Source organism: Trachemys scripta, chromosome 3, assembly GCF_013100865.1.
Source record: "Trachemys scripta elegans isolate TJP31775 chromosome 3, CAS_Tse_1.0, whole genome shotgun sequence".
Taxonomy (NCBI): Eukaryota; Metazoa; Chordata; order Testudines; family Emydidae; genus Trachemys; species Trachemys scripta.
Window position 1 is genome coordinate 42,787,111 of NC_048300.1, and position 6,000 is coordinate 42,793,110.

The following is a 6,000-nucleotide window of genomic DNA, read 5'->3' on the forward strand; positions in this document are numbered from 1 at the left end:
TGTTTGTACAACAGCCAGCACAGTGAGGCGCCTGGTTTTAGTTTGGACCTCTGGGCGTTCCTGTAATACAAATAACATGTCTGAAATCTTTATCTGTTAAGTAACAGTGGAAGAATGCAGAAAATTACAGGTAAGTATCGCAAAAGGCTATTGTCCTCTATTTTCCAGCTCACATGCCACTCTCTCAAGGACACTTTGCTGTGTAAGAAGATACTGTACATGCTTCATAAGGCAGTGCAGCAAAACCCAAACGTAGCAAGGTAGATATCAGGAGGTCAGAAGGGCCAATCTCACTAATTAGTGCAATCCTGGCTAAGACTACAGTTACATGTCTTTACCTTTAATGAGCACAAGGCTTACAGGGATTTAAATAGCACAATCATCCATTTTTGTCTTCTGTGTTTTGTAAGCTCAGAGGAGGAGCAAGTAGGAAGTTGTGAAGTTAGCAAGGCTAGAGTCATAGTTCGATGGACAGCGAAACGACTGGAACAAAACAACTGCTCATTTATCTTCCGCTGTCACCAGCGGCATGTGCTAAACTGGTTCGATTGAGATGGGCTGAGGGAAAGACTTTGTTATTATGAGGACTGAGCTTTAACCTACCAGTTTTAAAAGCGATCTGCCAGAGAAAGCAAATGGGGTTTGTGCCTTGTTTGGTCCATTAGGGTGTAGGAGGTGGCCTTGAAAGATGAGCTTTTTCCCTTTTAAAAAGTAAGCAGGTTCTTTTAAAGAACTATAGATCTTGTCTGCATTAGGTTTTTTCCCCCTAGTGGACTCTGTGGGTCCCTGGAGAACCCCAAGTTATGACAGTGGTTCACATCCTTTTCTATTCCAGAAACTTCCTCCCATTTAGTAATGGTGGAAGGGCAATGTGGTCACAATCCCCTGGCGCCCTTTGGGATGCAACCCCTAGATTGGTTTATGACATCAGATACTGGGGGAGTGAAGCTTACGAGAAGGGGAGGGGATTTTTAATTTGCTTACTGGTAATCAGTGGGAGAAAGAAGAACTCTTGCTAAATCTTTAAACAGTCCTGTTCCTTCAATTAAGGGCTGAGAGTGCTCCCAGTTCTCAGTGCTGCATCCTCAGTAAAAAGCATTCTGGCAAAACAGGAAAGACGAGACTTGATATTTCTAAGGTTAATGGGGAGGGAGGGGGGAATCTGCCTGTTTTTTAACCAACCCAGCCTTCGCTGTATACTGTAAAGCAGCAAAAATAGCAGAAGCCCGTTGTTTTCACCTCTTCAGGGCAGGCCTTCTTTAAAGGTGGTTCGCTGTAGTTCCATCAGTTATTGCTTAGCGCACATCAGATTGGAGGGTTCTCTAAAGCATTGATTCATACATGCCTAGATCATGCATATAGTGAAATCCTGCTCAACTATTCCATTTACGTCTTATATAGATGGGGCCCAAACAAAAATTGCAACCCTTTCCATCTGAACTCTGGCATTGGTGGCATGAGGATCTGGATCTGAGCTGAATTGTGCTGCTCACCCCTGTCTATATAGTGGTTTGACCCATAACTCCAGATCCAAACATTGAAGGATTTAATATCTGGATCCCAGCTTCATAGCTCAGGCTCATCTGTACCCTTTGATGTAAGCAGCCTAATCAGAAACTGGAGGTTAAACAAAACCTCCCATGTTTTAGCTGCGCTTGAGGCTCTGGCGCGCCCACTGCCTATTGATTGTTCTTCATACTCCAGACAGAGTTGACACAAACATAATTGTACAGGCCAGACCATGGGATGGCCTCTGACTTCTGGCAAACTCTTTTTTTAGAATTCTTTTCAGATGCTAATTGTTTCGGCTAAGCACTTTCCAAATGTCAAATCCTTCTGAAAATCACCTGCCGGCTGAGCCCGAGAGCTGAAGCCGGGGGGCCAGAAAGGGCTGAAGCTGGGGAGTGATGGAGGGGTGAGCTCACTAATGTCGCTGGGCAAGAGCTAGAACCATATCTGAGAATGAAACAGGGCAGAGAAGCACCCCAGCTAGAAGGGATGAGGTGAGGTGTGAGTGAGAGATGCTGGAGCCCTTCCTGAGGATCTAAAGAGAGACCCTGGAGTTGGATCTGGTGTGTTGATGGAATATTGGGACTGGAAAGATTGAATGTACTGTTGGAAATTGAGGCAGGGGACACTTGCTGGGCCACCCTGAGGCCACGAGGGGGTTCACGGGTGCAGTCGTCCTACAACAGCAGCCATTGGCTACAGCTAATTTTTATCATTGGTTGCTACCCAGATCACAGGGGAACCATACAGTGGAGAGAGAGGATGAGGGGGGAGGATTTTCCTCACCAGCGACGTGCAGCATGGCTAAAAATTAAAACATCTGAGAGTTGTTAACTACTAAAACAAATGTAAGGGGTTAGCGACAATAAAAAAGAGGAAGGGGAATATCATCACTGCAGGGTGGGGCCATATTTAAAACCAAACACTCTTCGAAAATAGAAGTTGTAAGGTGATGGTTAAAAGTAGGGTGGGAGTGACTGAGACGGGTGCTGGAGAAATGAATTGCAGAGCACAAGCTGGTGGTGCAAAGGTGGGATAATTGGCTGCCTCCCTCAGGTGGGACACCTCATGGACAGATGCTGCATGAACTCAGCTGGCCTTCGAGCAGTATACCTACAGGCAGTCAGGATCTCTACCCCTAAGGCATTAAAAAACAGCTTGAAATCAGCACACACACTCCTCTCCAATTGGGCACAGCTGATGTAAAGAATAGTCCCTGAAGTGACCATGCTCCTTTAGACTGTATTGTGCTAGCTTCCCCACCCCCACCAAAGTTACCCACTAGTGGGCACACTTAGCCATACTGTCCATCTGTGTTTCTGACATCTTGCCATCCACCCCAGCTCAGAGCAGATCTAGACAACTAAGTGGGTAAAGCGCCTACTGCCTTGTCTGCACCAGCGCTCTTATTACTACCACAAATGGAGTTGCATCAGCATTAGTAAGAGTAGGAAATGTTAGGGATGCAAAGCCATGATAAGCTCTTTAAGGGCTTCTCTTCACCAGTAAATTCACCTGAGTTATGGCACAAGTGTTCCCAGTGAACGGTGCATTCGGACTTTATGACTTGGCCGGAGGGCAAAACCGGATGTGATACGGAGTCCTTATCTTCTGTGTTATTGGCTTAGCACCACTAGCGCTCGCTGTAATCTGCGTTTCTAACACCAGGTTTTGTACAAGTGTGTGGGATATAGACAAGGCCTTTGTATTTGCTGCTGATGATTGAAAGTTCTTATAATAAACATCTAACTGGAGAAGACCCACCAAGGTCAGTTGGCAGCTTGCAGGGGGAACCAGAGGTGAGAAAAGAATTGTGATCTCGCACCCTGTTACCCCATCGTGTCACACATGATTGAGGATGTTACAGCAACCGCCATGCAACTCAAGTGTCATTGTGCAGCATAGGTGCATTCTCTCATGCTAGGAAGTAACTGATGGGCTTGAGTGAATGCTGTAGTGTGGACACACCATGTATCTGAGGAGGGCCTAGAATTCCAGGCATAGGCAAGTGAGGTGAATGATTTAAGTAGCGTTGCAAACTTGGTGGTGTTGGTATCGAGCATTCAGCCAACTCCTCTGCCCTGCCCTGCCCTCTTGTATGGTCTTCCTTATCATGAGACATGCAATACTGGTAGTGAGTGTTACTGCAGCATTATTATTGTTGCATTCAGTGTGCCCTCTTCACTTCTGGGTTATCTTTCCCAGGGATGCCAAGAAAACCATTCTTTCTTCATTGGTGTAATTTACTCAGACTTAGTTTAGGCAAAAAAGGTAGGTCAACTCAGCTATATTGCTCAGGGGTGTGAAAAATCTGCACTCTTGAGCGATGTTGTTAAGCCAACCTAACCCCCTCTGTAAACAGCATTAGCTATCAACTCTCAGGAAGGTGGGTTACCTGCCCCGATGGGAGAACCCCTCCTGTGAGCATCGGGAGTGTCTACATCAGGAGTAGGCAACCTGCGGCACGTGAGCTGATTTTCAGTGGCACTCGCACTGCCCGGGTCCTGGCCACTGGCTAGGTGGCTCTGCATTTTAATTTAATTTTAAATGAAGCTTCTTAAACATTTTAAAAACCTTATTTACTTTACATACAACAATAGTTTAGTTATATATTCTAGACTTATAGAAAGAGACCTTCTAAAAACGTTAATGTATTACTGACACGCGAACCTTAAATCAGAGTGAACAAATGAAGACTCGGCACACCACTTCTGAAAGGTTGCCGACCCCTGGTCTACATTGAAGCACTATAGCCACACAGCAGTGCTGCTGTAGCATTGACACGTCTGCAGATGTTAGAGTTTGGGAAGCTGCTGCTTAGGGATTGTCTACACACAAGTTGAACTAAACTGGTGCAAAGCCCTGGTGTAGACACTGGTAATTTGCTTTAAGAAAGGCCCATTTGAGTTTAACAATCTGTTCCTGAAGCAAAACTGAAATAAGCCTGGTTTAAAATGCGGCCCTTTGCACCACTTTAACTACAGTGGTTTAAAATCACACTTTTCAGTTCAACTGGTACAATTCTGCATGTAGACCAGCATCCACTTTCCCCTCCCATGCCCTCCTAAGAGTGGTGAGGAAATTAAGGCAGGGAATTGTGTATAGGGTTTTATTATTTTTTTGTCCAGATCTGTATACTTATTGTGCTTGCCAACAGAGAGTGGTTTTTGGGAACGCTTCTAAAGTCTGTGTGTCTGTGTTCAACTACTACATATCATTGAAGAGGTGAACTGTGTACCCAGAGTGCCCACAATGTTGAAGCTTTGGGAAAAGGGTGTGTTTCAGTCTGTGGGGTCAGTGCTGGCCTGGGTGCTTAAGACAGCTAGGTCGTCTGGTCCTATTTCTGGGAAGTGGAACTAGGAGCCTGTGCCCTGGAAGTGTACCAGAGAAGCCAAGGGAAAAGGCAGTTGCTGCAGCCTATTCAGGCCAAGGGTAGCTTAAGAGCACAAATCAAGCATATTGGGACCCAAACACAGCAGTCTGGTGAATGTCCAGCAGAGGGAGCTTTATCAGAGCTGTGACTGGATAATCATTGTAATTGCTGTTCATCCATGTGTCCTTTTTGTGTATAATTCTTTCAGTTTTCAGTCTTCTGAAATATTAAACCTTGAGTGTATATATAAAATATAAACAAATTGTCTCTTTCATATAAGAACAAATTTAAACAACAACCCAATATCACTAGAAGTGAAAGTACAGATTCCAATATTTATTTGAAGGTGTCGTATTGTCATCTAGAATCAGATTTTTAGTGATATATCTTTATTATGCCTAATTTTATATTTCTTGAGGAACCAAAATTGCCATTCAATGTGCATTTGGGGCTCTTAAAAATGTCTGATTGGGCCCTATTTGTTTCTGTAACTAATTAATTGCACTTCCAATTCTCTTTTAAACAGGTACAAATCTGAACTTGAAAGAAGTTAGCAAACATTGATTACAGGAGACTTATCATTCAGGAGTACACCACAGAAGAATTTTGCTGCTTCTTTAACACCAAATCAAAATCACAATGGTAAACCTCCCCCACCCCCATGTCTAGTATGCAATTGAATAAAATGTAAATTCCTTTGAAAGTACATGTCACTCCAGAAAGCATAACAGAAAACAAAAGGTGAATGAAGAAAACAGCTGACCATGTGTTTGGCTTATAATCTGCTAATGTCTATAATTTTCCAATATTTGAAAATTAATTCCCATGAGTGAATATGTAGGAAGTTAAGTGAGCATGCTTTATGAGTCCGAGAATATGCTTTGTCTTGATTCAGGGGAGGTACAAATGCAGATACTAAGATGGACATAACATATGTACATCCCAACTAATTATGTTCTATAACAAAATATTCAGGTGAAATTTTCATTAAAAACCAATTGAAATTCAGTTTCGCTGGCTGGCGAATCGGGGGCTTGAGGGATTTAGTAGTAAGTGCTCAGAGTTCAAAATGCTTACCAGTGACAATGTACCATCGCACAATTTGCTTGAGTTTAGGG

At 43.7% G+C, this 6,000-nt stretch overlaps 1 protein-coding gene across 1 annotated transcript in view; it reads left to right on the plus strand.

The window, feature by feature from the left end:
* The window catches only part of LPGAT1 (lysophosphatidylglycerol acyltransferase 1), a 173,514-nt gene extending 167,520 nt beyond the window's left edge, over nucleotides 1-5,994 (plus strand). The window contains exon 10 of the transcript XR_004644969.1: nucleotides 5,409-5,994. The gene's annotated coding sequence lies outside the window, so the exon portion shown is untranslated. The remainder of the gene's footprint in view (nucleotides 1-5,408) is intronic.
* Nucleotides 5,995-6,000: the final 6 nt, after the last annotated feature.